This window comes from Artibeus jamaicensis, unplaced genomic scaffold, assembly GCF_021234435.1.
Source record: "Artibeus jamaicensis isolate MK-2021 breed Jamaican fruit bat unplaced genomic scaffold, CSHL_Jam_final contig_3175, whole genome shotgun sequence".
NCBI lineage: Eukaryota > Metazoa > Chordata > Mammalia > Chiroptera > Phyllostomidae > Artibeus > Artibeus jamaicensis.
This window is the reverse complement of record NW_026521739.1, coordinates 836,969-852,373: the sequence shown is the minus strand read 5'-3', so window position 1 is coordinate 852,373 and position 15,405 is coordinate 836,969. Positions and strand designations below refer to the sequence as shown.

The window sequence follows — 15,405 nt, the reverse complement described above, 5'->3', positions numbered from 1 at the left end:
TCCACCCCTACTTCAACGTCCACCCACCTCTCCCCACCCCACCCCCCACTCCACTGCCCCCGCCTCGTTCGCAGCAGTGTCCTTAGTAGACTCATTGGGATAGGGGCGAAGCCAGCCGCCTATTGAACCGCGCTATTATTGGCCAGTGCTCACGCCCTTCGAAGTGGCGGGCTTCACCATTGGGTAAATCCTCTTCGTTGCCCACCCCCAACGCCTCGCCCTCTCAGTCACCTCCTCCCCTCCCGGCTCTTCCACGGACCTCTTTCCCCGCCCGTCCCTGCTGCATCTCCCCTGTCCAGATGGGCGGGGACTGCTGTACGACTCTGTAAAGTCTGTGAGTCACTGCACAACCCATCAATCCAATTAAATGTCGTGAGCGAGCTGAGCTGGCGGTGCTACCGCCACCACCGCTCACCCCGCCACGGCCGCCCCTGCTCGCAGCGTCCCTCTGATCCATGGCTGTCTGTCTGTACTTGTTACGGTGTAACCTCCTCCGCCTCCTCCTCCTCAAGAGCCGCTGCAACTTCCCCTCAGCCAGCCTCCTCCTCGGGTTGGGGACTGCAAAGGCATGGGATAGACCCAGAGCCACTTCTCTCTATCTCCCCTCCAGCCCTTGCTCAGTTTCCCCCGTTTAAATTAAAGTCTGTTCCTCGCTTCTCATCGTTTTAGAGGTTTATTTACTAGTCTGTTATTTCCCTTGATTTTATTTCCTCTCCCTGGGCCAGAGGGTCTCAGGAGCTGGGGAGTTTATTTTAGGGAGGGGGCTCTCCACCCCCACCCCATTTCTCTTCCTCTTTCGGCCCTGACTTGATTTCCCTGCTCCTCTCGGCTTCCACCCCTTGAACTCACGGTCCTACACTGGAGTGACGCACAGACACCCCCCACCCACAGCCCAGACGTCCCCTCCCTTGCTGCCACCCTGACCCGTCTCGGAGCTGGACCCGCTGGCGACTTCTTGGCGGAAGGGTGAGTACTGTGTGGGATCTTGCAGGGGTATGGAAAGATGTAGTCGTCCACTTTGGGGAGGGCAAGGATCACATTGTGGGAAGAAGGCTCCTGGTCCCGCGTGGATTTGAGGTGGCGACTGCCTCCCTCCGTAGCTCTCTCTTCCTCCGCCCCTCGACTCCTTATTCACCAGCCCTGCTGTATTTCTAGGTATTGCCAGACTTCCACCATCGGAGCATAATAACGCTTATAAAATGAGCGGTAATGGCATGCTTTCTGTCTTTAGGATGCTTGGTGAACTGTAATAATCAGCAATGTGATCTGATAGACTCTATGACCTGCAAAAAGTGTAAAATGGCTAATGGGTACATTTTCCTCCAAATCAAAGTTAAACTTTAATTTAATAAAGGCAAGACAAAAGGTATTTCTAGTTTGAGTGTGTGGTAATAGAGCAAGGGAAGACAGATTGCCTAGTGGTGTGGCTTGCTATTTTTATTTTAAAATAGTTTTATAGATTCCTTTTTGAAAAGAATATGAATTCAGTATTAAAGTAAAGGTTATGAAGTCTTTGAACCTGTTGGAGGAAAGCAAGGTAAATGAAAATCCAGCTTCACACTTCATCTCCAGTTCACTTTTTCCTAGCAAGTGATTACAACACAGAATTTTTTATTTCTCAGTCACTGGGCCCAGTGTAGTGTGTTAGGGATAAAAATAGGTATTTTTTTTCTTTTGATATCCCTCTTTTGTATTCTCGATTGCTCTTAAACAGTGTCAGGCTACAGAATTTGTAAAATTTTAGTTTGGTTTCTTGATTGTTGGTAGCTCAGAAGTATACACGCTTGCCCACAGATGCTTCCTGAGAATCTTGCCTTATGCATCTTTAGTAATTGGAGATAAAAGTAAAAATTATGAGTAGTTACTCTGAATTGGCTTCTGAGGTCACTTTTGAGAATTCAGCCTATTTAAAATGGTATTACTCTTTGAATCAAGTTCTGGTCTAGCTGTCCACAAGATTCAAATTAGGCTAAACCAAACAGGTTTTGAAATATTAAAGTACAGGCAAGGCCTGTTAGTAGTTCATTCTCTCCTTCTCTTTCAGACTAATCAGAATAAGTTGTTACTAAATTTAATTTTAAAGAATAGACTGTTCCTCTACTGAAATCTGCCATTTTTCTACAGAAAGATTTCTTTTTAAAGAGCAGAAATGTGTTTATGATCAGCCCAAGTAGTAAAGTTGACTCAAATGCAAATGCTATCATAAGGAAATGCTTGTCATAAGCCCCCAAACCTTGCAAAGTATTTCAGGAAGAGTTATATAAAGCTTTTTTGAATTGTTCAATAAATTTGATCATGTGGCCTTTTTCAGGAGGTCAAGACTGAATCACTCAGAAGCCTCAGCACTGGAACCAGGCTGCCTGAGTTTGACTTTTTCTGCCATCCTTAGATGGCTGTTTCACCTTGGGCAAGTTTCAAACCTGGCCAGTACTAGTTTTCTCCTGTAAATGGGAAGATGACTTTTCCTCAGGGGGCTGCTGTAAGGATAAATAAGAATGCATGTCACAGAGCACTTGTTATTAGCTGTTCCATCATCATCACCACCCTTAGAGAGGATGTCTAATATAGTGGTTAAGAGAGGGGACTCTAGAACTAGATTCAGTAGGTTCAAGTCCCAGCATTTTGTTTTGCTGTCTGTGAGACCATGGTCAGGTTAACCTCAGACTCCCCATCTGTAAAATGGGGATAATGGAAGCAATTACTTCATAGGGTTATTGTGAGGTTAGAATGAGTTAATATATGCAAAGATCTTGACTAATGTTTGGTACATCTTTACAAAGATCTTGATTAGCATTTGGTACTTTTTAACTTTAATTCTTTGTTATGTTCCTTGTATATCTTGAAATATGAGTGAGGGTTTTTTTTTGTAAAGGTAAAGAATTATTGCTGTCAAGCATGGATGGATCTGGAGAGCACTATGCTAAGTGAAATAAGCAAGTCAAAGGGAGAGAATACCGCATGATTTCACTCATATGTAGACTCTAATGAACAAAATGAAATGTCAAGAAAAATAAGAGACAGACCTATAGACTGAGAGCAGGCTGACAGCTGTTGGGCAGGGGTGGTGTTAGAGGGGCTGGGGGGTAGAGAGATTGAGAAAAAAAAGAAAAAAAGAAAAACTCATGGACATGGACAATAGTGTGGGGATTACCAGAAAGATGGGATATGGGGGAGGTGGAGAAAAGCATAGAGGGGGATAAATGGTGATGGAAGGAGACTTGGGTGGGTGAACACATACTACAGTGTACAGATGTGGAATTGTTCACCTGAAACCTGTATAATTTTGTTAACCAGTGTCACCCTAATAAATTCAATAAAAAGGAAAAAAGAATTATTGCTCTCAAAATAAGTAGAGTTCTTATCAATATGCATGATGTTGTACGGGAGTTATACTTTTAAACTAGTGTTTATATGAGTCTATGAATTTTAGTTATTTGATTAGTTGAGCTGATCACTCTTTCATTTAAACTTGCATAAGAGGATATACCTACCTCTGTTATTATAATAACACACCTATCACTCACTTGCTGTTATCTATGATTTTCTCCTCTACTAAACAGAAAGCTCTTTGAGGGTAAGAATAGTGTTTCATTCATAATTTAATCTCCAGTGTCTAGCAGAATGCCTGGTACATAAAGAAGTTTAATGAATGCTATGGAATGAATTAAATAATGTTATCTTGAAGTTGTTTAATGAGTAGGTGTATGACATTATAAGCAGTATTATGCTATTATTTGTATTGTTGAGTTGAATTTTTTCTCTCTCAATTATTACTTTTGTAAATAGAGGACAAATGAAGGTAATTACAATTAACATTTTATTAAGAAGATATTTTTCATTTTGAAGATTAAACTTAAAATAGTCTGAAAAGTACATTTGATACCTGACGTCTATTTTTTAATGAAGGTTTTCTGACTCCCAAGCTTGTCACTGAGGTTGATGTTATTATTAGTATGAATTATCCAGATTAGATTTTTGAATGTCCCAAATGATACGATACTATGATATTATTTTCAGCTTCAGAATTAATAATAATAAAGAGAATTTGTTAAATTAACACTGTGAAAATAAAATGACATAATTTCCTTAAGGACCAAAGCTTTATTTCTCTTTTCATTCAAGAATGAAACTCTTTCTCTTGAGTAATCTTAATGAATAATCAGCTTTTGAAATGGCTGTAGTAAATAATGTAATAGGAATCATAAAGGAGGAGTATGTAATTAGTAAGTAAAACACTTTAAACTTCACCACACACTTAATAGGCATTACACAATTAGGGAATATATATTTTTTAAATAAACAAAATTGATGAGGCCTACTACCTGCTTCATTTATAGAATCACTCTATTTTACTTGTCAATAAAATCTAGTTTAGCCCTGGCTGGCGTAGCTCAGTGAATTGAGCGTGGGCCTGAGAACCAAAGGATTGCAGTTCAATACCCAGTCAGGGCACATGCCTGGGTTACAGGCCAGTTCCCAGCAGGGGATGCATGAGAGGCAACCATACATTGATATTTCTCTCCCTCTCTCCTTCCCTTCCCCTCTAAAGATAAATAAATAAAATCTTTAAAAAAAAAAGAAAAAATAGAAGAAAAAATCTAGTTTAATTATCATATCCCCTGATATTATAAAATGCAAGAATATCTTTTATGAAAGAGGTATCTTCAGTAACAAAATCTGAATATTAATAGGCTCAGAAGTGTTACATAACAGTGTTAAAACTTTTCAAATACATATACAAGGTACCACATTGTGGATAATTTTATATACATAATGCTTTGTTTAACCTAATTATCAGTTACCCAATTTAGCTATATATAATGAGTTTTCATTGGCTAAAAACAGTTAATTTAGAAAACTTGTCCTTTTTTTGTTCATATACTTTTAAAGTAGCCAATTTAAAATGAAACCTAAAAAAATTAACTTGTAGCCACTCAGAAACTACACTTAAGTGTCTGGTGTTCACATTGGAAGGTCACTTGTGTTTTGCTTCACACGTTTTAGCATGACTTTGTTTCTGTAGCTCACATCTTTTATCTCTTCCTTGAATTTAGCATTTTTGGGCATACTTTTGAGTATTAGTATTTTACAGACATTTATAATGTTTCCAACTTTTTTCTATACTCTATTTTTATTGTTTATTCTAGTATAGTTGTTCTGATTTCTTTTCCCTTTCCCCCCTATACCCAGCCCACTCCCCTCGACCACAGTCAAAGTTCATGAGTCATTCATACATGTTCATTGACTAATCCCTTCCCCTTCCTTCCACCATTCCCCTCTTCTTCTTCCCCTCCTACAGCTCTCAATCTGTTCTATTTCTTCAGGTCCCTGGTTCTGTTTTTCTCATTAGTTTATTTTGTTCATTAGATTCCAGTTATAGGTGAGGTCATATGGTATTTGTCTTTTACTAACTATCTTATTTCACTTAGCACAATAGTCTCCAGTTCCACCCATGCTGCCGCAAAAGGTAGGAATTCCTTCTTCCTTTCTGCTGCATAGTATTCCATCATGTAAATGGACCACAGTTTTTTAATCCACTCATCAACCGATGGGCACTTGGGCTGTTTCCAATAGTTGGCTATTGTAAATAACTGCTGCTATGAACATAGGGATGCACATGTTCTTTTGAATTGGTGTTTCAGGATTCTTAGGGTATATTCCTGGAGTAGGCTCTCTGGGTCATAAGGCAGTTCTATTTTTAATTTTTTGAGGCAATTTCATATTGTTTTTCATAGTGGCTACACCAGTTTGCATTCCTACCAACAGTGTACTTGGGTTCCCTTTTCTCTGTATCATTGCCAGCATTTGTCATTTGTTGATTTATTAATAATTGCCATTCTGACAGGTGTGAGATGGCTTTGATTTACTATTCTCTGATGGCTAGTGATATTGAGGATTTTTTGATAAGTTTATGGGCCATCTGTATGTCCTCCTTGGAGAATTGTTTGTTCAGGTTTCTTGCCCATTTTTTAATTGGGTTGTTTGTCTTCCTGGCAGTGGGTTGTATGAGTTCTTTATATATTTTGAAGAGTAAACCCTTTTCCAATGTATCATTGGCAAATATGTTCTCCCATATAGTTGGTTTCCTTTTCATTTCAATGATGGTTTCTTTAGCCATGTGGAAACTTTTTAATTGGATGTAGTCCCATTTGTTTATTTTTTTCTTTATTTCCCTTAATGTCTCCAACTTTTTAAAAAGCAGTGTTTTTGATGAAGAATTGTTTGGAAAGAAGAGAAGGAGGTAGATAAAACCTTTAAGGCTTGTAATTTCTGTTCTATCTTCTAACATTAGGAAAATGAATAACTATATGCTAAGACTTTACTTAACATCATCTATTGCATCTGTGACTTTAAGTGAAACAATGTAAAACAAAACCAGTTTTACCATAGCCTAATTGGTATAAACAAGAGTTAATTTTCTACATTATAATTAAGCAATGATGAACTAAGCTACATCGTTGGAGGACCTGCTATACTGTTAGTGATCAAAAATAGAGGAAAATAATGTATGCATTATCTATCGACATCAACTTAGAATTAAAGTCCATGGAGTTCTAGACTGAACAGCATTTACTGGCATATGATCTTGAGCTTTAAACTTAACCTCCACAAGGGCTGTTACCCTACCCTCATTCACAGGGGATGTTGTAGGGGAAAGTTGTAAGTGGTTTTTGAAAGCATTGGAGAAAGACAAAATGCAAGCAAATACAAAGTAAACATCAGCATTTAGAAATGGATATGTTTTTATCCTTATTTAAAAATGGTGACCTTTTAGCCCTGGATGGATGGTTCACATGGTTGGAGCATTGTTCTGTACACCAAAATGTGGTGGGTTTGATTCCTGGTCAGGGGACATACCTAGGTTTTAGGTTTAATCCCCCATCTGGGCACATACCGGAGACAACTAATGGATCAATGTTTTTCTTGCACATTGGTGTATCTCTCTCCCCCTCTCACTCCCTCTTTCTCTCTCTCTAAAGTGAATTTAATAAAAATAACCCATATCCTCTGGTGAGGATTATGACATTTTAGATCTTTTGTCTGAAGGGCACTTTTCCTTTTAACTTTGTATTTGAAGAGAATTCTTACTGACGTGTTCACAAGAATATATGTTACCTTTTTAGAGCCAAGGAACTTTGGTTTAATTGAATAGGATTTTAAATATTAACACTGAGTTTTGGTATATCCTGGGTTATATCAGAGGTTGATGTAAGAACAAACTTTAGGTGCTGGTATCTAAGACATAATGCATTTTATTAGTTATAACTTGTAGAACTTGCTTACGCAAGGAAAGCAAGAAAACACGTTCAGATATATCAGACACCATTAGAAGCATATTCAAAGAAAAATTAGTTACTTATTTACTTTTAAATTTCAAAATGATTATTTAGTTTTTGGACCCCCTTATTTATTTTGTACCTTGAATACAGTGAAATGTGCACACTTCAGAATGTAGTGGTTTGGAGGATTTCATTTATTCCAGCTAAACTTTTATGTAGAAGGTGAATGAAGACAGATGTGGAAAGGCTATATATTAAGAAACTAGTCTTTTCCTGTCCCTAAGAGTGAGTTAGGGGATCTTCAGCAGTCAGAAACCCAGAGTTAGCACATTATATAAGTTTGTTTTAATTCAGCTTTACCTCTTGCTGGTTGTTAGTAGAAGAGTTGGCACAGCCTCATGATACTACTTTTTTAAGTGGAAGTTAAATTCTAGTGTACTCAGAGTAAGAGCTATCAAAACAAATGGATGTACAAAGAAATATTATTTATTTAAACTAATATTGAGTACAGTGAATGAATATCCTCTAATATGAAGTTGCTAATCAGAAAGCGACTTTTAAAACTAGGGTGTCCTTTTGTCCTTATTGTTCAGCCTCCAACTGATGAAAACTTAGAATGTTAGGTAGGTTTCTTCTCCACTTTGAATTTAAAGTCCACGTTGATGGTCATTATCTTTTGTGTGGTGGCACATATAACTCTTTACTATATATTGAATGTTTACTTTTACCATAGTAAGTAAAATGACCCAAATGATTCACTTTTAATTTATTTTTTTCACAATCCTCTTTCCTTTGTTCTACCATTGTTTCTCAGTTTTCTTAATATTTCCACATAAGTTTGTCTTTTCTTTTTACACAGCATCTTAATTTGCTCTATCTTTTCACATCGGTAATCTTTTTCCTGATCACAGCATGCTTTTTCTTTAGCTATCTTTTGCCTTTGCCTCTGTATCGGGTATGAAGTTACTAGTTTTCATTTATTTCAGTCGGCTTTTATGGGACTGAGGCAAAGTCCTTCTATATGAAAGTTCGTTTTGCCTTGTCTCAAAAGATGAACTCTCTGATCATCTAATCTACACAGAATTTAAGGGACTGTTTTGTAAACCTAAAACCAAGTTTTAGCTTCAGTGAGGTGGGGAAAGGGAAAACTGTAACATGTTTTATTACTTACCACTTTTCTATTAAACTCTTTTATGCTGGGATACCCACAGAATTTTTTCTGTCCACATTACCTTGAAATATCTCAAACATCCAAGCTTTGTTTTGCTCCATGGGCAGTGCCCTGGTGAGCTCTGGAGGGTGTTTCAGCAACGACCATCTCCACCTGAGTATGTGGGAGGTTGCTGGCCTGAGAACATCACATTAGACATGAAGAGCAGCTCCTTTGTTTTGTTTTGAACTCCTTCAAACCAGACTGAACATCAGACCAAGTCCACTGTGAGGTTTTCCAGAGTTCACCATTGTTAAATGATTAATGGTTCCTGGTGAAGCAACGATCAACTTCATTGTCTTTCAGGGCTTCAGCTGAAATGAAATGTGGCCCTTTGAGTTAACTTTTGTTTTATTTTAAGGGTTCTTTTCACCCAGGAAATCAAAGGGTAGGAAAACGCATATGTATTATTAAACAAAAAAGAGGTTTACATAAAAATCCTTTGGATAAAAAGTTTTCCTAAATACCAAAATCCATTGATTTGGAGAGAATGTTTTATAATTTTAAAAATATCTGACATTATCAGACATCAGTAGTAGAAAACCTTTCAGTTTTATTAAACAAAGTGAATCCTCCTTTTGATTTAGAAAACAAAAAACCCATTGTTATTTTTATTTAAACAATTAAACTATAAGATTAGATAAACTGGGTTTTGGAGTTAATTAAGAGATTTTCTAGAAATTATACTTTATAAAATCTGTGCCTCATGTAAGAAGCTTGGCATTTTTTTTTCTTTGTACCCATGTATCATTCCCAATTCTTTCTTTCTCTCTTTCCCTCCATCTCTTCCTTCCTTCTTTTCATCCTCCCTCTCTCCTTCCCTCCCTCCCTTCCTTTCTTCCAATTCAGTCAGTGGATATTAATTGAGCACTTACTATGTGTCAGCTTCTCTTCCTAGGCACATACATTATAGCAGTGAAGAAAAGACAAATATTCCTTTTCTTGTACAAATTACATTCAAACAATTTGCTGTTACAGAGCTTATTATCTTACTGTTTGGATTAGTCATACTAAACATTGTGTAATAATGGTCTGGAAAAGAGTAAGATTTCTTTATATGGATTTTATGCCCTTTGACTTGGTATAAAAGGAATCCTAATCTTGAGACAAAACTCATTTGTATGGACAATTATCATTTGAGTTTGAGTTGAAATATTAAAAACATAATGTAACTGGGTGTTTCCACCAGAAATTTGAAATCATCCTCATTTGTGAACCCTAGAAACCTGACAGTGGATATAGGCTGAAATTTTTTCTAGGTTTTCTTTATATGTTTTAAGTTTTTTCTCCATTTGCTTTGTTTTCTTTGTAACAGATCCTGAAAAAAAAAAGTGTAACATTGCAAACTGAACAATGGAAATGTACCATCTCAGCTATATTGCACAATTAACAATAAAATCTTAAATTTGCTTTGTCTAGTGTACAGAAAGAACTAATCTTTTATTTCTTGATTGTAAAACTATGTAATTTCCTAAACAAACAAAACTCTTAGTGTAAATTCTACCTGAAATATCAAAGTAAATAAATCTAAGTATTTTTTAGTAAAATAGCATTAATGAGATTTAATTTAATATAAAAATTTTCATCAATTTTATTTTTATTCATAAGCATTTAATAGCTGTGACAGCTGCTCGAGGGAATCACCGACTAATAAGACATGGTGCCTGTTCGTAGTGGTGTTCACGGTCCAGTTGAGACCAGAGGTCTCCATGTGAAAATGAAACCTCTTGTATTAAGGGTTATAGGATTTAGTTTGATGGAGAGTCTGGTGTCGGCCACCATAGTAAACTTAGGTCTGGATCAAATGGGCTTGCCCTCTGGAGATCCTGGGTGGCCTTCATGTGAATCTGTCCTTTCTTTTAAGTCAGGGCAAAGATGGTTAACAGGTATTCCTTATGCCTTAGGCTCCTCGGGATTGAACAGCCCCCCTTTTTAGCTACTGCAATTGTTCAGCAGGGAAGGGAAGGGGAAAGGAATGGAGTATGTGTCCTAGCAGTTTATTACATTCCTTTGCTAGCTACCCCATGGGAAAAAGAAACTCTACACCTGAGAATACAGTATATGGACATACCATGGGTATGGATTAGGTTCTTGAGGACAAAAGTTGCTCCATAGGTTTGGGAAGCCTGGTGCATCCGTGAGGGTCCCATAGGCAAAGGAGTTCACTGAAAAATGGAAGGAACCCTGAAAGGGGGAGGAGAGAAGTGGAGGTGGAGGCTTCGAGTTACTGGAACACACTTTTTTTCCCTTCAGTTTTGCCTGGAGTAGCCTGCCTGTGAAATGGAAGTGCCGTAGGCCTAATAGTCCAAATTTAGGACGTCTGTATACATTGCTATGATATATAGGGATAATCTTTCTAAATTGTTATGCTTTGGAATAATCAAATTCCTGATGTGTGTGTTTAAGTTTTCAAACATAATGCTGTGTGACTATGGCTTTTGTTTTTATTTTCCTGGATGTTTGAAAATATTAAGAATCCCTTTGTTTTTAGAGTGCCTTTGTTTACTTGGACCTAAACCTAAGATAAAATAACACAGTATAAGCTTATCTCTTAAATTTCAATTAGGGGAGAAAAATAATCAAAGCCTGAGTATTTCTTTTATCTGTTGATGAAAGTATTTGGACACTTCTGTGGAGACTTTTTTTTACTTAAAACAAATTACAATTTCTATCACAAATTTTTTTTTCTGGAAAGTGATACCTATGTTATAACACATCTATTTGATTCAAAGGCCACCTAGGATAGTCATGTTTATTATCGTGATTGCTGTAATGGTTTTAAGGTTATGTATGTATGTTAAAACTTACAAATTATACATTTTAAATAAACACACTTATTGCATATCAATAAAACTTTTTTAAAGCCACATAGGATATAACTGAAACTCTATTATAAGAATTATATTTTTTAAATTTGTCATTTATTTTTTATTTCTCTATTTTATTTCCTCTACCACTTATTCACCTCTATCCTATACCCCAGACACACATATATTAAGAAATACAAATAGAACTGAGGAGACCTGTGTGTGAGCTGAAATTTAGATATAGGACCTTAGAGAGCTTTTTTCCATATGTAAGTCTCACTGGAGTGTTTTAGGTGATTTGCACAAATTTGGATTTGGAGAATTGGAGTTGTGTATTTTTCAAGGAATCCTCCTTTCCTTATAGTTTAACAGATTATGAGTCATCTTTGGCATGGAGTAAAGAACAATGATTTAGTAAGCCTTTTTTTTTTTAAAAAAAAGAGGTTAATGGCTTAATACTTCTCCTTAAATATTGTCCCCTTCTTTTGACATTTTTATCATTTAAATTTTGGCATGTTGGACCATAGACTCTATGAATAGATTTATTTAGGAAAAATCTAAGTCTCTCCATCTTTTTGTCCTCATGGTCTTGAGCACAGCACAGGAAAGTTAACACAGATTTGTTAAAGTGATGGTTAATATTAATTGAATATTTCTTACATCACCCAATGTATGTTTCAGGGAAGTTTCTTTATTTGTTGGAATTAATTTTTATGTTAAGTTTAAAGCCCTGGCAATTTATTTGTGGGAAAAAAAAAAGAGCCTACAGAAATTTTCAGGTTTGTCTTTATGGAGCTGGGACTTGAATGAATTGTAACTTTAAAATTCAAGCTCTTCTACCATGCCCATGGGGTAAATTAGAATTGCCCATGCCCAGGCCACAGGTCCGGGTTAAGGCCCTGGCTTCAAGATTTTTCAAAGCCCCCAGGTCATTCTCACGTAGAGCCACACTGTGCGCAGCAGTGCTGTGTCTTACACCATATTCCTCCGCACCCATACTTCCTATTGTAAAACTTTGCAAACATGCAGCAAACTTGAGAGCGTAATTCCATGACCACCTATATTCCTTTGTACTTAGATTCAGTAATTGTTAACCTTTTACTGTATTTGCTTTATGACTCTCTCCCTTTCTCTCATACATACATTTGTATCATGGGAAAGTATGTTTCATATATCATAACTGTTACCATTAAATACTTCACTATGCATCTCCTGAGAGTAAGGGTATTCTCCTACATAACCACAACACCATTATCCTACATAAAAAAATTAATAATAACTTGGACTGCTTTTCAAGAGCTCAGTTCCATTTACTAAAGGCATGTAAATTCATATTCTACAAGAAATTAAATGCATATGAAGTGAGGAGTTCTACAGAATATAAAATTCTAAGAACTTTTGCTAAAGATACGTAGATAAGGCCACTACATTTTTCTGAGGTACAAATGCATTTTGTTTTCATGGTGAGGTAAGATCCTTTCTAGCTCTAACATTGCATGATGGTATCATGAGAAAAACATTCATCAACGTTCATGCCACAGTGTGGTTTAGTAGAAAAATTCAACGGTGTTGGTTCATATACTTGCTCTGCCACTTACTGTAAGTGACCTTGGAGAAATTATTCTTTATCAGTTAGGGTATTTTCAGAAACCACCCTCAAGCTTGCTGGAATCATCAGGAAATTTATTATTTTACGAGATCAGGGGTAGAGCAGGCTTCAGAGTTCGTCACATCTGAACTCAGGGTCTTGGCATCTCTGCTAAGACTCCTCGCTGGCGTCCAATTTCTCTTTAAGCTCCTCCCTCAAGCTGGGTCACGTTCCTATACTACAGCGTTCAGAGAAAGTCAGGTGTCTCTTCACAGGCACGGACTGTCACTCTTTCTGCCTGATTCTGCAGCTCTGCCCCTATCTGAACAATAACCAGGGAATGAGATTCTCTTAGGGAGAAGAAATAGGAGTGGACATTAGTACCATCAGTGTTTATTATTCCTCTCTAAGCCTCAGTTTTCTTTGCTCTAAAATGGGAACAGTGATATCAACCTCTGTGTTTATTAAGTAATACACAATAGGTAAAGCAATAAACACAAAGCTTATATTTAATAAATGTTAATTTCTATTTTTCTCCTTTCCATCTTATAGAAACTTTTGTCTTCCTTTGACACTGCCACACTCCATACTAGTAAGCAGATAGTAAGTGACTCTCCTCAACTGGTCTTTCATCTGTCCTGTCACCTCAGTATCCAGGACATAGGATTTGGTGTATACTTTGCAATTGGTCAGATACCCTCCATTAATCTGTCTTGGGCTAGCTTATTTTTTCCTTATGTATTTCAACTTCACTTATGTTATTCCAAAGCCACTGAAGAAAAATTGTGAATAGCATGTACATACTTATCAAACTCCAGATCAAACGTGAACAAAAATCTCTTTAACTATCTGTAAAAACATGAGTCAAAATAGATTTTCTTCTTTTATTAAAAAAATTGCACCATGACTTTTGAAAAAGTCAGCAAAATAAAATGTTCTGTTTGAAATATAGTATCTTAGTTGTTCAAGATATACCAGATTTTTGATACTTTGGGGAAATCTGAGCTTATCGTGGTAGTTTAGCTGCTTTGGTTTCTCCAGAACTTAACTTTCTAAAAAGAATTGTGTCTAATTTACCAGCAAGTCTTTTTTGGATTGTTTGGTCCTGAACCCTGTCTCACCCACCATGAGATAGTCATCTTCAAAAGACATGTTTTCCAATATATGTGCACACTCCAGGGGCTTTGTTCAGGCATGCCATTTTCAAAATACGTAGAGAAGGATTGTCATTTTTCCCCCCCTGTGGGATTTCTAAAGCCTTCCTGAAACACCTGCAAAATTATCAGTCACATGGGAAGATCTTCACATTAAAAATAAACAATTCTACCTAAACAACAGGGTTACTCTTGAAGGAGAACAATTGATCCTTTCTGACCCTTAAAGTAAAATATTTAATTCCTGCCAACCTCTGTGGCAAGGGAGCAAAAGGGTGAAAATGAAAAGTCTGGTATCTTGGTTGAATTGGAAGATGCTGAACCTTGACTTGTCTCTTTTCAGTTACCGTTTTTTTTGTACTTTGTCTTTAATTTTATTTATTTTTAAAATTTTATTTAGTTACTTTTCAAGTACATTTGTTTTAATCTATTTCTCCCATCCCACCCCCCGCCCCGTCCTCATCTCTGTGTCTTTCATACTTGTTCCTCAAAATCCCTCCCTGCCTTTAATTTTTATATTTAGTGTTGACAAGGTATCTGTTGATTTCAGCACTGAATACTGAAAATACTTAGATTTTGTATGGTTCCATCCATAATTCACGCTTCTGCTGGCATGAATCGTTTTGGCCAGAGGGATACTTTCTAAAGGAACTACTTAAGTGTGTGTTGATGTGTTGTGTACATCTCAAATGAGATTCTGCAAATGTTAAATTATAGAGCAGCACAGTGAAAACAGAACTCTGAAATAAATAGTAATTTTATTAAAGAAGCCAGAGAAGGGGACACTGTGGCTATAATTTCAGTTAAAAATGCTAGGGTTTAAAAAAATGTTTGAAATTTGTGTCGTATTTTCTTGAAGTGCCATTGGTTACTTTAAAAAATAGTGACAGATGATTTGGGCAAATTTTCAATTTGGGCAAATTTTAGAATCGTGTAGAAAAGTTTTGCAGACAAGCTTCCCTTTGCTTTGTAACAAATGCTTTTACTGTTTAGGTAAGGTTTGCTACCAGTGGCTCTGAGGCCGAAATGAAAAGTGAAATGGCTGTTGTTTCCCATCTAATACCAGAATGTATTTTTATTTCTACTATCCAATGTTAAAAAAAGAAATGAAAAGAAAACGAAGATCAGGACCCAAAAGCTCAAACTGAAATTTAATTCCCTAACTAGAATAAGGCTGGCTTTGCCATGATGTGAAAAGTCATGCATCGGAAACATTTGTTCGTGGGTGCACAGTTGGTCTTACTGATTGCTTGGATTAGCACTTGAATCGGAAATGCATTTCTGTCTTCAGACACTCAGGCAGGTAAGAAACCAACCAAAGCTAAGCAGTTGAAACTGACTCAATTTCTTTTTTTACCTTTCTACT

At 36.8% G+C, this 15,405-nt stretch overlaps 1 protein-coding gene across 1 annotated transcript in view; it reads left to right on the top strand.

The window, feature by feature from the left end:
- Window positions 1–257: 257 nt before the first annotated feature.
- SERTAD2 (SERTA domain containing 2) overlaps window positions 258–15,405 on the top strand; it is a 130,903-nt gene continuing 115,755 nt past the window's right edge. Inside the window, exon 1 of the mRNA XM_037126276.2 lies at window positions 258–966. The gene's annotated coding sequence lies outside the window, so the exon portion shown is untranslated. The remainder of the gene's footprint in view (window positions 967–15,405) is intronic.